This window comes from Lithobates pipiens, unplaced genomic scaffold (assembly GCF_037356315.1).
Source record: "Lithobates pipiens isolate NorthernLeopardFrog02 unplaced genomic scaffold, aLitPip1_a1.2 Scaffold_18, whole genome shotgun sequence".
NCBI classification, from domain to species: Eukaryota; Metazoa; Chordata; class Amphibia; order Anura; family Ranidae; genus Lithobates; species Lithobates pipiens.
The window spans coordinates 389,461,988-389,478,211 of NW_027507758.1; positions in this window are offsets into that span (position 1 = coordinate 389,461,988).

The window sequence follows — 16,224 nt, forward strand, 5'->3', positions numbered from 1 at the left end:
GGCCACAATGACCATGGGACAGGGAGTCACATCAACTCTGCACAGATCTAGAGGCATAAAATTTACATTGAGCTGCACATACGCGGCTCAGTGTATATGAGGCCTGACAAACAAGTGGGAGCTTTTATGACAGAAGAAACTGATGGGTCTTTTCTGTCATAAATATCCTGTCTTTGAGCAATTAAAAAAAAAAAAAAAGTTTTCTATCACTTTAATGGTGTACACCTGAACAATTGTCTGCTGAATTCAATGGAAAATAGTGGCAGAGGAGGCCGCCGGGACTTATCTTGGTTCATTCATGAGCACAAAAAGAGAGTCTGACCTTGGGAAGAAGGCCGTAGTTGACAGGTGCACATGAACCATTCAGACCACATTCAACACAACACAACCTCCTTAGGATGGAACAGCTGGGGACACAAGGAAGGCCAGACAATGTCCTAATTTAGGTAAAAAGCCAAGACCACCCTTGAAAGAAGGGAAGAACCACTTTGTCTTTATGTAAAACCAGATAGCGAGAGTTACAAGTTAGGTCGACCAACTCCGTCAACCTCCAACTCCGACAACCCATTGCACAGAAGTGATGGCAACCAGGAAGGCAACTTTTTGAGAGGGTGTAAGCAAGGGAATATCCCAAATTCTCTCAAAGTGAGGTTTCTGAGGAGCTGAGAGAGACAAATTCAAGTCCCATGGTGGCAACAGGGAATGCATGGGGGGCACCATATGACAAACCCCTTGGATAAAGGTGTGATTCAATAAGTGTGTAGCCAAGGAACACTGAAAAAGGGACAACAAGGCAGGGACCTGACCCTTAATATTACTCAAGGCAAGCTTTTAATCAACTCCCCATTGGAGAAACGCCAAAACCCGAGACCCTGAGACGGAACGTGGATGGACACCTAAAGCCCCGCACAAGGCAACATAAGCCTTCTAGATGCCATGATATACATTATTTTCTAAAGGGTAGACTTGCATGCCTTCACCATTGTGGGGATCTCCAAATCCAACAACCCCCTGCCCCTCAAAACTTGGCTTTTAATAGTCATGCCATCAAAGCTGGAGAAGCCACGTGGTAGACCAGACCCTGGGACAGAAGGTCCTCCTGAAGAGGCAACCACCATGGAGCTACTGTGACCAGCTGCACCATGCTGGCATATCATTAATGACAATGCCAGTCTGGAGCTACCATAATGACCAGAATCCCTTCAGTGTCCTACTCCTGTAGATGGTGCTATAAAAACCTATGGTCAAGAATCAGAAGCGTTGTGTTTATCAAAGAAAGTAAGAGAAAGTGGCATTTTTTAGTTATCCCTGATTATTTCTGATTGTTTGTTTTTTTTAATTTGAATGTACAGCACGAGTGCTCCTACCTTAATGCATATCCAGGTAAGGCATGCCGTATAATATTTTCTTTCCTGTGACCATGGGTAAGTCTCCTGCCATGCTTGTTGTACCCAAGTCAATCAATGGGTACAGTCAGCCTGCCTAAAGATGGTTTGAATCTTCAAACCATCTATGGCCGACTTAAGTCATTGTTTTTACTCATATCTTTCAATTACAAAGTAGCTTAGAAGTAGTTTAGAAAGGTTGGCGTAATGAAACCTCAGTTATCGGTAGTTTCCCTGGATTGGCATATACAATATCTCACAAAAGTGAGTACACCCCTAACATTTTTGTCAATATTTTATTATACCTTTTCATGTGACAACACTGAAAAAATGACACTTTTCTACAATGTAAAGTAGTGAGTGTGCAGCTTGTATAACAGTGTAAATGTGTTGTCCCCTCAAAATAACTCAGCATACAGCCATTAATGTCTAAACCACTCACAACAAAAGGGAGTACAACCCTAAGTGAAAATGTCCAAATTGGGTCCAATTAGCCATTTTCCCACCCCAGTGTCATGTGACTCTTAATACCGCGTACACACGATCGGACTATCCGGCGGATAAAATTAGAGTATCCCCGCGCTATCATATAAAACCTAAATGAATACTAGGGACGGGTTGCAGCAGAACACCGACAGAGGTATAGACCCTACCACTGAAAGATGTGTATCAAAATCAAATAAGTGGTGCTGCGCTACCTTAAAATTTATAAATTAATAAATTAATCTAAAGTGCCTAGTGCTTACTATTAATTACATACCAAATTGCATATAACTAGACAATAGTGTAAACCAGCTATCGTGACCATAAATAAAATAATAGGTGAGTAAAGTGTCAGGTGCTAAAATGAAACATACAATATATAAGCGATATTAAAGTGTCCAGTCCTTCATAGGTTCACAATCGCATAAACCGGTGGAAATATATAGCGCAAGCAAGCTCTTTCCTCAGTAAAAATTGACACAATAAACTAAAAACTGTATCAATAATGACACACACGTGAATCACACAGTGCAATTGGAACACATGAGTAAAGTAAAATCGCAAAAGTCTCTTTGAAATAATTATAAAAAATATATATAAAGTGATGCATGATTCATAAGGTGCTTCTCCAGGTACAGGGTGCCAGGAAAACCAGCGTGTACAAACTCTTGTGCCTCTTCAGTGTTCCACACACATCAAGTGAAGTGGCCCCTTACCTTACTGCTGTAAGGTAAACAGCAGAAAGAAAAAATCTCAAACAGTCCAGGCGGTGTGTCCCTACTCCCGGAACATGAATCTTATCCCCACGTCAATTGTTGGAATAACAGGGTCTCATAGGGAAAAGGAAAGGAAGGCTCCAATGGTGAAGTACATATATACTTTTATAAATAAAACCAAAGGAATGGAGAGGTACTCACAAACAACAGATAGGTAATTCACAAAAACACAGCCGAGCGTTCCGTTCGTGTCTCAGACGTCACTTCCGGTGTTCTGAAGTCCTGAATCAGGCCTCTTCCCATCAACCCTGGCCATTGGTTGTCGGGATCTGCGGGCAGGGGGCTTATCAGAATCCGGGAGCCTCCTTTAATAAGGGGGCCCCCAGATTCTGGCCCACTACCCTATGTGAATGAGTATGGGGTACATACCATTCACCTGGGGAAAAAAGTGTACAGAAAAAAACACACAACACAGTTTTTTTAAATAATTAATTAGACAGCACCGGTGGTCGTCTCTTCTTCCGTCTTCGGGGGTCTTCTCGCCAGACTCCTCTGCTATCTTCTGTTCTTTTGCTAGCTCTTTTACTAGCGGAGGAGCCCAGCTTTCTCCGTTGCCGCCGCCGTCTTCTTCCGATTTCGGGGATCTTGTCCCGGTCTTCGGGGGTCTTGTCCCGCTCTTCGGTTCTTCTTGCCGGGCCTCCGCTTTCTTCTTCCAGCTCTTTTACTAGCGTTGGCCCGGTGTTCTGTTGTCGCCACCGCCGCCGCCTTCTGCTTCTTCTTCTTCTTCTCCTCTTCTTCTTCTTCTTCTTCTTCTCCCTTCTTCCGATGTTGACACTACGCTCTCTCTGGCCGTAATGCTGGGGACGCGTTGTGCGGCGGACAAATTTGAGTCAAAACTTCTTTCTAAGTCCGCCGGACTTTTGGGAAGAAAAAGTCCGCCAGAGCCCACACATGGGTGTATTGTCCGGTGGACTCTGGTCCGCCGGATAATTTAATCATGTGTACGCGGCATTAGTGTTACAAGGATTCAGGTGTGAATGGGGAGCAGGTGTGTTAGATTTGGTGTTTTCGCTCTCACTCTCTCATACTGATCACTGGAAGTTCAACATGGCACCTCATGGCAAATAACTCACTTAGGGGTGTACTCACTTTTGTTGCCAGCGGTATAGACATGTATGGCTGTGTGTTGAGTTGTTTTGAGGGTAAGGCAAATTTACACTGTTATACAAGCTGTATGCTCACTAATTTACATTGTAGCAAAGTGTAATTTCTTCAGTGTTGTCACAAAAGGTATAATAATATATTTACAAAAATGTGAGGAGCGTACTCACTTTTGTGAAATACTGTATCACTCAGGATTGAATCATGATATTTAAAGATGACTTTCAAAAGCACTGATTAAAATTGACATTCAGTGATATAACACATACCACTACCACTAAGTTCAGAATTTTACAGAAGAAAACCAATCAATTTTTTTTTTTAAATGAGGTTGCCAGGTACCTGTGTAACTTACCAGAACAATGTCAAGAAATACTGCTAATCAATTATGGTTTGCCAAATGTCAACACTATATTTACAAGTTATCTTTGTATTTTGCCCAATGTAACAGCTTGGTACTCACAACAGAACACAAAAATGCAAAATTGACAATAAAAATTTGCCATAGCTTAATCTATTACAAAAAAATAAAAAATAATAATAGCAACAAAAATAATGAAGGACATGCAGAGGTATATTCAGCAAGGTAATTTAATTGTGTCTAAAAAGAGTCAGAAATTTGCCCCAGGTTTCACTTACAATTAGGAGACACTGTCATCTTGTACCTGCCCTGGTGTGGTGCCCAAGCATTATGGCATTGTGTATAAGACCTGGGGACAACCAAGTACCAGTAGGCCTACTTGCTTTATGGGAAAAAGGGCTGCTCTATGTGTAGAACACAGAACTAGCTACATTAATGGACCACCTATGCTAGGGGTAGGTGTGATAGATGAATGCTGTACCAAGGGCCCTGTTTGTTGAGGGACAAGGTTCCAGGGCAATTACCAAGGCAATACCATTTCAGAAACATCATCAGGCTGCAGAAAAAAAAATCCTCACCATTGCTGAGCACTTTAGGTAGGCATAGTGCCCTGAATAAAAGTGTGCAAATAACCATTAAATAACTAAAAGAGGAAGAGCTGCCACCAACCATATGGACTATCCAAATGTGTCTTCGGAGAACACACTAGATTTTCTGTGCCAGCAGGAAGGGCTCCTCTATGGCAATGCACACTGTGAAGCATGTCACAGGGGCCTGGTCAACACTGCAGAACTGTGGAGGCTAATACTGCATTAGTTGAACTGTGTTCAGGCTATAGATTTATGTGTATTAACATATTTCCAAACAGAAATATTTGTTTTTAACCATTTAAGGACCAGGCCTTTTCTGACACTTTTTGTTTAAAAAAAAATCGGTATTTTTGCTAGAAAATTACTTAGAACCCCCCAAACATTATATATTTTTTAGCCAAGACCTAAGAAAATAAAAAGGTGATCATTGCAATTTTTTGTGTCACATGGTATTTGCGCAGCAGTTTTTGGAATTTTTTGGGGTAAAAAAAACATTTTAATAAATTTTGATGCAAAAAAACACAATATATAACCCAATTTTTTTGTAAGGTGTAAAACATATGTTAAGAAGATACCCAACATGTGATATGGTTGTTAAAGACTAAGTGCAAAACAATGTGCACCTACATCACCTTATATTATAAAAGTAAAAGTTAGGCACCTCGTATTATCCCTGATTAAAATTGTCCTGTTGCTGGTCAGTTTTACACTGCTGTGTAACCTCTGTAATTTATTAATTTGTGTTAAACAACTACCCTGCTCTATTATATATTATCTTTTAATTCTTATTGGGAGCCTGGTAGAAATTGGGTAGAAGCAGGATACATTAGCATCAGTGAGAGTAGTTCCATAACACCATGTAAATCTGTAATGCCCCGTACACACGAGCGGACTTTTCGACATCCAAACTCCGACGGACTGAGTCCGGCGGACTATCCGATCGTGTGTGGGCTGCAACGGACTTTAGCGAAGCTAAAGTCTGACGGACTTTAGAAATGAAGCATGCTTTAAATTTTCCCGACGGAACTCCGCCGGACCCGGTCCCCTTTGAAAAATCCGCTCGTGTGTGTGCTACTCCGACGGACTAAAACCGACGCTAGGGCAGCTATTGGCTACTGTCTATGAACTTCCTACGTCGAATCCAGTCGTACGTCATCACGTTCGACTCCGTCGGAGTTTGGTGTGATGGTGTGTGGTCAAGTCCGTTCGGTCGAAAAGTCCGCCAGAACTCCGTCGGAACTCCAGCGGAACTCCGGCGGAACTCCTTTGGAGGTCTGTCAGACTTAATTCCTCTCGTGTGTACGGGGCATTAGGCATCCCTCAAAAGCATGTAATTTAAAGTTTTTTTTGTATTTTACCTGAAAGCTACTTGAAAAAACATTCTGCTTGCCATATGGTATTTTTTTTTTTTTTTACTTTTTTTGCATTGGTACATGGACTCCCCAATGGCAGTGCCCAGCATCCAATTTGCCTATTACGGTAGTTTAAAAAAAAATGGCAGAATTCAACAAGATTCATTAACTACATCTTTAGATTTGGGTCCATAAAATTTTAAATAAGATTCACCAAACCCTTGGTGAATCAAATCTGGACGGTTCACCCATCATTAGTCTTTATGCCATTGTCATAGAAATAGGCAATTATAATTATAGTCAAAATAGATGTTTATTCATCAAATCCAATTAAACCCAAAGAAAGACTGCTAATCCTTTGGGAAATTAAACTCAGAATACACACGTATAAGCTTCTTCAACACTTTCCAAATATTTAGAAAAAAGCTTTATCCTTGCAGCACAGAGCTATATTCAAGGTTGCTTATTTATTTCTTCCTTGTTAAACATTTCCTCTTAGAAAAGCTGACAACCTAACCTTGATTCCCGTATTTCCTAATATAGTAAAAGATTTCAAGCACTGTCGCTAATGTTTTGTCAGTGTCAAATATTATAATTTTTATAGACAAATTTTAATTGTATGGGTAAATGATAGTGTGGTGTGTTCAGCAATTTGTAGGGTCCAGTGTAATCACAAACACCTAATCAGGCACATACCAAAAAATAAGGCCCCATATCAATGAAAATTAAAATATAATATGCAGTGTAGGGCTTGCAAATGAATTAATCTGCTTATACAGTGGGGAGAACAAGTATTTGATACACTGCTGATTTTGCAGTTTTTCCATGTAGAGATCTGTAATTTTTATCATAGGTACTCTTCAACTGTGAGAGATGGAAAAAATCCAGAAAAATCACATTGTATGATTTTTAAGTCATTAATTAGCATTTTATTACATGACATATGTATTTGATACATCAGAAAAGCAGAACTTAATATTTGGTACAGAAACCTTTGTTTGCAATTACAGATATCATATGCACCCTGAAGTTTTGACCAGGTTTGCACACACTGCATTAGGGATTTTGGCCCACTCCTCCATACAGACCTTATCCAGATCCTTCAGGTTTTGGGGCTGTCATTGAGCAATACAGACTTTCAGTTCCCTTCAAAGATTTTCTATTGGGTTCAGGTCTAGAGACTGGCTAGACCACTCCAGGACCTTGAGATGCTTCTTACGGAGCCACGCCTTAGTTGCCCTGGCTGTGTGTTCCGGGTCTTTGCTGGAAGACCCAACCACGATCCATCCTCTTTGCTCTTACTGAGGGAAGGAGGTTGTTGGCCAAGATCTTGCTATACATGTCCCCATCTATCCTCCCCTCAATACGGTGCAGTTGTCCTGTCCCCTATGCAGAAAAGCAGCCCCAAAGAATGGATGATTTCACCTCCATGCTTCACGGTTGGGATGGTGTTCTTGGGGTTGTACTCATCCTTCTTCTTCCTTTAAACACTGCGAAGTGGAGTTTAGACCAAAAAGCTCTATTTTTGTCTTATCAGACCACATGGCCTTTTTCCATTCCTCCTCTGGTTCATTCAGATGGTAATTGGTAAACTTCAGATGGGCCTGGACATGCACTGGCTTGAGCAGGGGGACCTTGTGTGTGCTGCAGAATTTTAATCTATGACAGTGTAGTGTGTTTCTAATGGAATTCAGGTCATTGACCAGGTCCTGCAGTGTAGTTCTAGGCTGATCCCTCATGATCCTCATGATCATTGATGCCCCGCAAGGTGAGATCTTGCATGGAGCCCCAGACCGAGGGAGATTGACCGTCATCTTGAATTTCTTCCATTTTCTAATAATTGCGCCAACAGTTGTTCCCTTCTCACCAAGCTGCTTGCCTATTGTCCTGTAGCCCATCCCAGCCTTGTGCAGATCTGCAATTTTATCCCTGATGTTCTTACACAGCTCTCTGGTCTTGGCCATTGTGGAGAGGTTGGAGTCTGTTTGAGTGTGTGGACAGGTGTCTTTTATACAGGTAACAAGTTCAAACAAGTGCAGTTAATACAGGTAATGTGTGGAGAACAGGAGGGCTTCTTAAAGAAAAATAACAGGTCTGTGAGAGACTGAATTCTTATTGGTTGGTAGGTGATCAAATACAATAAAATGCTATTTTTTTTTTTAAATCGTACAATGTGATTTTCTGGAATGTTGTTTTAGATTCAATCTTTCAGTTGAAGAGTACCATGATAAAAATTACAAACCTATACATGCTTTTTAAGTAGGAAAACCTGCACAATCAGCAGTGTATTAAAAACTTGTTCTCCCCACTGTATTTGCTCTGGAGTTGCATGTTTTCAGTATAAGCAGCTGCATACTTTTCATACTTTAAAAGTATGCGTTACAGCCTTAAGGCTCCTTTAATTGCATTTTTTTTTCATCTAAAGCAAAAGTGTAGGCAGATAGAACATACCCCCACTGAACTCAGTTATATAAGAATTAAAACATTCTTAAAAGGATATTGCCATGGGGTTATAAAAATACGGAACGGTTTCAGGTATTAAATGCAGGCACCTATAGATTCCTGCACATACCTGTGCCATCCTCCTAAACCCACCCATTATAGCTGAATGCCAGACTATTGTAACAGTCAAATATTCAGCACATCCTTAAAGTGGTTGTAAACCCTTACAAACCACTTTGACCTACAGGTAAGCCTAGATTAAGGCTTACCTGTAAGTCCAAGAAATATCTCCTAAACCTATATGGTTTAGGAGATATTTGCCAGAAAACGGGCACCTCTGTCTACGGCCCATGCGCCGTAGACAGCGGCGCGCAGGCGCATTGAGCGCGGCATTCTCATCGACGGAGCTGCCGCGCGTGTCGGCTCCCATGCGCATGCGCGGGAGTGACGTCATCGCGGCTTCGCCGAATGACAGCTGCAGAGCTGCGAGACCCCACCAACAAGATGGATGCGGCGGACTACAGGGGACAGCGGCGACTTCGCTGGCTCCTGTGTCAGGTAAGTGACACATAATGGGCTACTATGCGATGCATAGTAGTCCATTATGCTTTGCCTTTGCAGGGAATGAAAGAGGAAGTAAACTCATCAGGGTTTACTTCCTCTTTAAGTGCCCAAGCTTGCCAGCCTTTTCCTGCCTGGACTAATAGTAATCTGTGGGGGTGGGGCTTAGCATCAAGCTCTGTTACAAATTAATTCCTTTAATTGCATTTTTTTTTTCATCTAAAGCAAAAGTGTAGGCAGATAGAACATACCCCCACTGAACTCAGTTATATAAGAATTAAAACATTCTTAAAAGGATATTGCCATGGGGTTATAAAAATATGGAACGGTTTCAGGTATTAAATGCAGTCACCTATAGATTCCTGCACATACCTGTGCCATCCTCCTAAACCCACCCATTATAGCTGAATGCCAGACTATTGTAACAGTCAAATATTCAGCACATCCTTAAAGTGGTTGTAAACCCTTACAAACCACTTTGACCTACAGGTAAGCCTAGATTAAGGCTTACCTCTAGGTCCAAGAAATATCTCGTAAACCTATATGGTTTAGGAGATATTTGCCCGAAAACGGGCACCGCTGTCTACGGCGCATGCGCCGTAGACAGCGGCGTGCAGGCGCACTGAGCGCGGCATTCTCATCGACGGAGCTGCCGAGCGTGTCGGCTCCCGTGCGCATGCGTGGGAGTGACGTCATCGCGGCTTCGCCGAATGACAGCGGCGGAGCTGTGAGACCCCACCAACAAGATGGATGCGGCAGACTACAGGGGACAGCGGCGACTTCGCTGGCTCCTGTGTCAGGTAAGTGACACATAATGGGCTACTATGCGATGCATAGTAGTCCATTATGCTTTGCCTTTGCAGGGAATGAAAGAGGAAGTAAACTCATCAGGGTTTACTTCCTCTTTAAGTGCCCAAGCTTGCCAGCCTTTTCCTGCCTGGACTAATAGTAATCTGTGGGGGTGGGGCTTAGCATCAAGCTCTGTTACAAATTAAACATGACAGAGATTTGCCTTTCAGAATAACTGAACATTGACAAAGGAGTTAGTGCCCGTTCACACTACCGCGACTTGGGACGCGACTTGTCAGACCGCAAGTCGCCCCAAGTCGCTTGACATTAGTAATTCCATTAAAGTGAATGAGAGCCGTCTTAATGACCGCTACTCAAGTCGGAGCGACTTCCAAAAAGGTTCCTGTACTACTTCAAGGCGACTTATAGGCGACTTGTACCCATAGATTTCAATACAAGTCGCCTACAAGTCGGATCACCGTCTGTAAGCAAGCGACTTAACAGGAAGAAGAACACAATTATGGCATCCCTCCCCCTTCCCATACACTGATCACTTCCTGTGTGAAGTGTGGGTAGGTGTGAGGTGAAGTGAAGAAAAGAAGTGATTGAAGAATTGAGAGAACATGTCATCCCGCAGAGAAGTGCAGCACAGGGAGCCAGTGGATAATGAGTCCCTAATCAGACATGTGAGGCAGCGACCCTGCATATATAATAAGCAAGATCCCAACTACAAGGATCAATCCAAGAGGGATAGTGCTTGGTTGGAAATATGCAGACTAACTATTGAAGATTGGGAAACAATGCTGCCGACCGATCGTAGTGACAAATGTAAGTTTAACCTTTTTATTAAATTCATGGTGTTATTTATTATGCATGTGTTCTGCCACATCACTTGCCACTTCACCTGCCACGTCACTTGCCACGTCACCTGCCACGTCACTTGCCACGTCACCTGCCACGTCACTTGCCACGTCACCTGCCACGTCACTTGCCACGTCACCTGCCACGTCACTTGCCACGTCACCTGCCACGTCACCTGCCACGTCACTTGCCACGTCACCTGCCACGTCACTTGCCACGTCACCTGCCACGTCACCTGCCACGTCACCTGCCACGTCACTTGCCACGTCACCTGCCACGTCACCTGCCACGTCACCTGCCACGTCACTTGCCACGTCACCTGCCACGTCACTTGCCACGTCACTTGCCACGTCACCTGCCACGTCACTTGCCACGTCACCTGCCACGTCACCTGCCACGTCACTTGCCACGTCACCTGCCACGTCACTTGCCACATCACTTGCCACAACACCTGCCACGTCACTTGCCACGTCACCTGCCACGTCACTTGCCACGTCACCTGCCACGTCACCTGCCACGTCACTTGCCACGTCACTTTTGTGTATTCTTTCACTGATGCTAACTGCTAGTGTTAATAAATGTTAATAATGAATGATCATGAATGAATGATTCTTTTATTATTACATTATAGAAAAAAAAATAACCAACATATCATTTTTATTACATGAAATAAAGATTACATAGCATGAAAACCTTATAACCGTAATAACACATTAGCAACTTCTAGATGTAAAGCAGTGAGCAATGCAGTTAGGAAATGGCATCCAATTGCCATTCTAAGTCACCGGCCGGTGAAATAAAGTATGATGCAAACTTTGCACGAACAGTGGCACCATCGCGGGATCCCCTTGCAGCAGTGATATGTGCACTTTCCAAGTCATGCATAAGGGAATCCTCAAAACGGTACCCGCCACGTACCCGTACAAAATTGTGCAGCACGCAAGCTGCTTTGACAGCAGTAATTGCATTTTCAATGTTTAATGCAATAGGCGTATGTAACAAACGCCATTTATTGGCAAGAATTCCAAACGTGCACTCAACCATCCTTCTTGCCCTTGTCAGCCGGTAATTAAAGACTTTCTTGGGGGTTGTCAGATTTCTATTGGAGTAAGGCCTCATTAGGTGTTGCGACAATGCAAAAGCCTCATCTGCGACAAACACATAGGGTATTGGGGGTTCAGTTGTGCCCGGAAGAGGACAGTTCTCAGGAATATCTAGCTGATTAGATCGTAGCCTTTCACCAAATGAGGAATTTGCAAAAATACGCGAATCGCAGCTACTTCCGTAGGATCCTATATCGATATAGGTGAAGCAGTAGTTTGCATCGACAACAGCAAGAAGTACAAAAGAACAATATTTTTTGTAATTGTAGAACATACTTCCACTACCAACAGGCTTAACGACACGCACATGCTTCCCATCTATAGCTCCAAGGCAATTTGGGAAATTGCACCGACGCCAAAATATTTGTGCTATATCACGCCAATTATCTTGTGTAGGCCGCTTCATAACCATGCTGTTAAGCACATGCCATATGACTTGGCAGGTGTCTTGGATAATGTAGCTGATCGTTGATCTGCCCAACATGAACTCATAATGTAGACTAACTAGGGAATGACCGGTTGCCAGGTATCTGAAAGACAAAAGACATAAACCATTTTATGTTCCTATTTATGTTTTGCAGTATCAATATTACAAATCCGGTGGAAGGGTTTGCGCGACTGCTTTACTCGCTTCATTCGCAAATTGAATGAGGCCAGGAGTGGGTCTGGAGGAAAGCGTATCGTCCCCTATGTGCACGCAGACGAACTAGAGTTTCTGCGGCCTTTCCTGGAGCTGAGAGAGTAAGATAACATCTTACATAGTTGTAAAGTGATACTATACAATTCTACTAAGAAGGGGGTAACTGTTCTTTTATATGTTTATTGCAGAACACAATCCAGTTGGGAAGTTGCTGGTGAACGGCAGGATGCAGCACAGGAGGCAGCATCTCAAGAAGTGGAAGGCTCGTTGTCGCTTTCCTTGGATCATCCTTTGCTGCTGGAAGAACAGCAAGGTGAAGAACCAGACCGCAACCAGGGAGAGGCTTCCAATAGTCAGCAGCCGGCTCAGCCTATCCGACTCCGTCAACAACGAAGTAGACCAGCGAGGGGAAGTAACTCTCAAAACATAGAGCGATTTTCCGAACTGGTTGATCGTATGAACCAAAAATTGGATGAGCTGCATTCTGAAGACCATGATTTTGGACTCATGGTCGCCGGAATGCTAAAAAGAGTTCCGCAGGAGAGGAAAAATGACGTAAAGAAGGCAGTGATGGATCTCATGGAAGCGAGCATTAGAAATGATCCTATTCCATCCGCTTCCATGTTTGGAACACCACCACCATCCGGACCCTACTATACATACTCAACCCCACCACCACCCAGAACCCATCCCTACTATCCCCCTCACTTCCGTCCCTACTCCGATGAGTATGGAAATGCCCTTAATCCTGCCCATCCACCTATACCCTATCCCTCTCCATCCCCACTGACATCAGCAACTTCAGCTAATGTTCCACCAACACCATCCCCAAGGCCTTCCACCAGCTCCTCACCATATGAGCCAGTTTACCATAACCTGTAAGATTTTAAAAATAAAAATATATTCTGTTTTGTTGATATATGGTTATATATTGTTCTAATAATTAAAGTTTTTTTCCAAAAAAAAGGATGTTGGTGTGATGAATTTTGCAATATTTCTTCAACAATATGTTTCTTTGGAAGAAGTACCTAGGTGGATGCAACATCGCAGCAATGATGCATCTGTCCACTGCTGTTTCTTCACACAGAACTGAGTCAACATACATCGTCTATGTCTCTGTTCTGTCCTCTCCCCAAGATAGGAGGTGCTGTCTCTCAGCTGCTCTGCTCCCCCACGCTCAATGTGGAGGGGTGGATAGCAGCTTGCTGAGAGGCTGACACTGTCATCAGTCCAGCCAGCTGCTGGCAAATGAAGGATGATGCGCTGTCTCAACTAATCTTCGTGATATTTGCACAAAGTGGACTTCTGCTCACTCTGCACTGAAAAGGGGCACAGGATTGCAAAATAATTGCACTCATATGACCCGTAGGAGAAGCCAAGACAAATGAGCTCAGGCTAGATTGTTGCACATATAATAACAATGTGATAATGGTAATGTGCATCAAAAAAATAGATAGTTTACCTGAGCGTAATAATCAATCTTTCAGTAGGTGAGATGCTCCTCCTATATGAGGTGTTCTGTCGCTCCAGATGGTTGTAAACTAGACGAAGCAATTCATCAAAACTGTAAAATGAATAAAAAATGTAATTTGCTATATTCTACATGAGAAATATCTGACATTTGTAGCTACACTATTACCGATGTAATAACATATGCAAATCTGATGCCTCTAGGACCCCTTTCACACTGGGCTGGTGCGGCCGTCAGCGGTAAAAGGCTGCTATTTTTAGCGGCGTTTTACAGTCGTTTTAGCGGTGGTCTGGGGGCACTTGCGGGGTGGTTTTAACACCGCCATCTTTAGCCCTACCGCCATCTTTACTATTTCTGCATAACAAGATCTTCTGGGCCACGCTGGGGCCACCAGAAGCACAGACTTCTTTTCCTGCTTGATCCTGCGAAGAAGTCGTGGTAGCAACAGAATAGGAGGGAATACATAAATCAGTGAGAACTGTTCCCATGGGGTCTCCAACGCATCTGTCCCGCATGCACGTGGATCCCTTGTTCTTGACACAAAGTTGTTGATCTTGTTGTTGAAGCTGGACACAAACAGATCTACATCCGGGATCCCCCATCTTTGGCATATAGCTAGGAAGATGTCGGGGTGAAGAGACCATTCCCCCGAGTACAACTGCTGGTGACTTAAGTAGTCCGCCTGTCAGTTCTATTCCGAAGATTGCCGATATGCATGGCACATTTTTCTGCCCAGGTTAGGATATAGTTTACTTCTCTCTGGACTGCATGACTTCTGATGCCCCCTTGGTGATTGACATAAGCCACTGCTGTAGCATTGTCGGATTGGATCCTGACAGGACAACCCTGTAACCTGAGTGTCCAGGCCTTTAGGGCTAGGTATGCTGCCCGTATCTTTAGAATGTTGATGGGTAAAGTCCTCTTGGTTTTGGACCATTTCCCTTGGACAGTCATCCCTTTCAGAACTGCTCCCCAACCCAAAAGGCTGGCATCTGTTGTTATCACCTTCCAGGTAACTGGTAAAAAGGATTTCCCTTCCCACAGATTTTCAGGTATCAACCACCAACTGAGGCTCTGATGCACTATTGGCGACAAACGCATCGGAAAATGTAGTGCCTGGACTTTCTTGTTCCAGGCAGATAGGATACTGTTTTGTAGCAGTTGCCAATGAAACTGAGCATAGGGAACCGCTTTGAATGAAGCCACCATCTTTCCCAACAACCTCATACAAAGGCAAATAGAAGGACCCCACTTCGTCCTGACTACCTGAGCCAGCTCCTTTAAGGTGCTGATTTTTGCCTAGGGTAAAAAAAAACTCTTCTGGCTTGTATCTATAACCAGACCCAAGTACTCTAGACTTCTTACTGGTTTTAAAGAAGACTACTCTAGGTTGCGGACCCAACCTAGGTATTCCAGGTAGTTGACTGTGGTGACCAAGCCTTGGTTTAAGCGGGCTATCAACTGGTCTATTAAGAGCAGGTAATCTAGGTAAGCTATAATCATTATACCCTGGGCCCTTAATCTGGCCAGAGAAGGGGCCAGGACCTTTGACACCGGAGGTGAAGTTCCTAGACCGAAAGGTAGAGCTACAAACTGAAAATCAAGTTTTTTCACTTCGAAGCACAGATAATTCTGATGAGCAGGGAAAAGAGGCACATGCAGGTATGCATCCTTGGTGTCAATTGATGCCATAAGTTCTTGTAGTCCTTGTAGGATGGAGAGTACCGATCAGATTGATTCCATGTGGAATTTTTAAGAACCAATTTAGATCTTTGAGATCTAGAATGGGTCCAACATCTCCATTTGGGTTTGGCACTGAGAAAGAGTTTGAATAAAACCCCAACCCCTGCTCTTCCATGGGAACCACCTTGATCACTTTTTGTGACAAAATTCGGTCTAATGCTTGGAGAGACTTTTTTCTCTGGGTGACATTTGGGGACATTTGATTTGAGTAAAAGAGGAGACAGGAATTCTCGGAACTCTAGTTTATAACCTAGAGTTATTGTGGAGACCACCCATCTGTCCTGAAAATCCTCCTGCCAGACCTTTGAGAACTGTTGCAGTCTTCCCCCCACTCAAATGAGTGGGGGTGCCCCTTCATAAAGAGGCTTTAGCATTCTGTCTTGTAGGTTTCCTTCCCCAGGACTTCTTTTGTCCCTGGGGTTGACACTGAGTTTTACCTCTTGAACCTGACCATGGAGGCTGTCATGACTGCCTGGAGGCCGATGCCCCTGGCACTGTAGAAAGAGCCAGTTTAAATGAGGGACGCTTTATCCTTTTCTTAACTGGCAAAAGGGTAATTTTTCCAC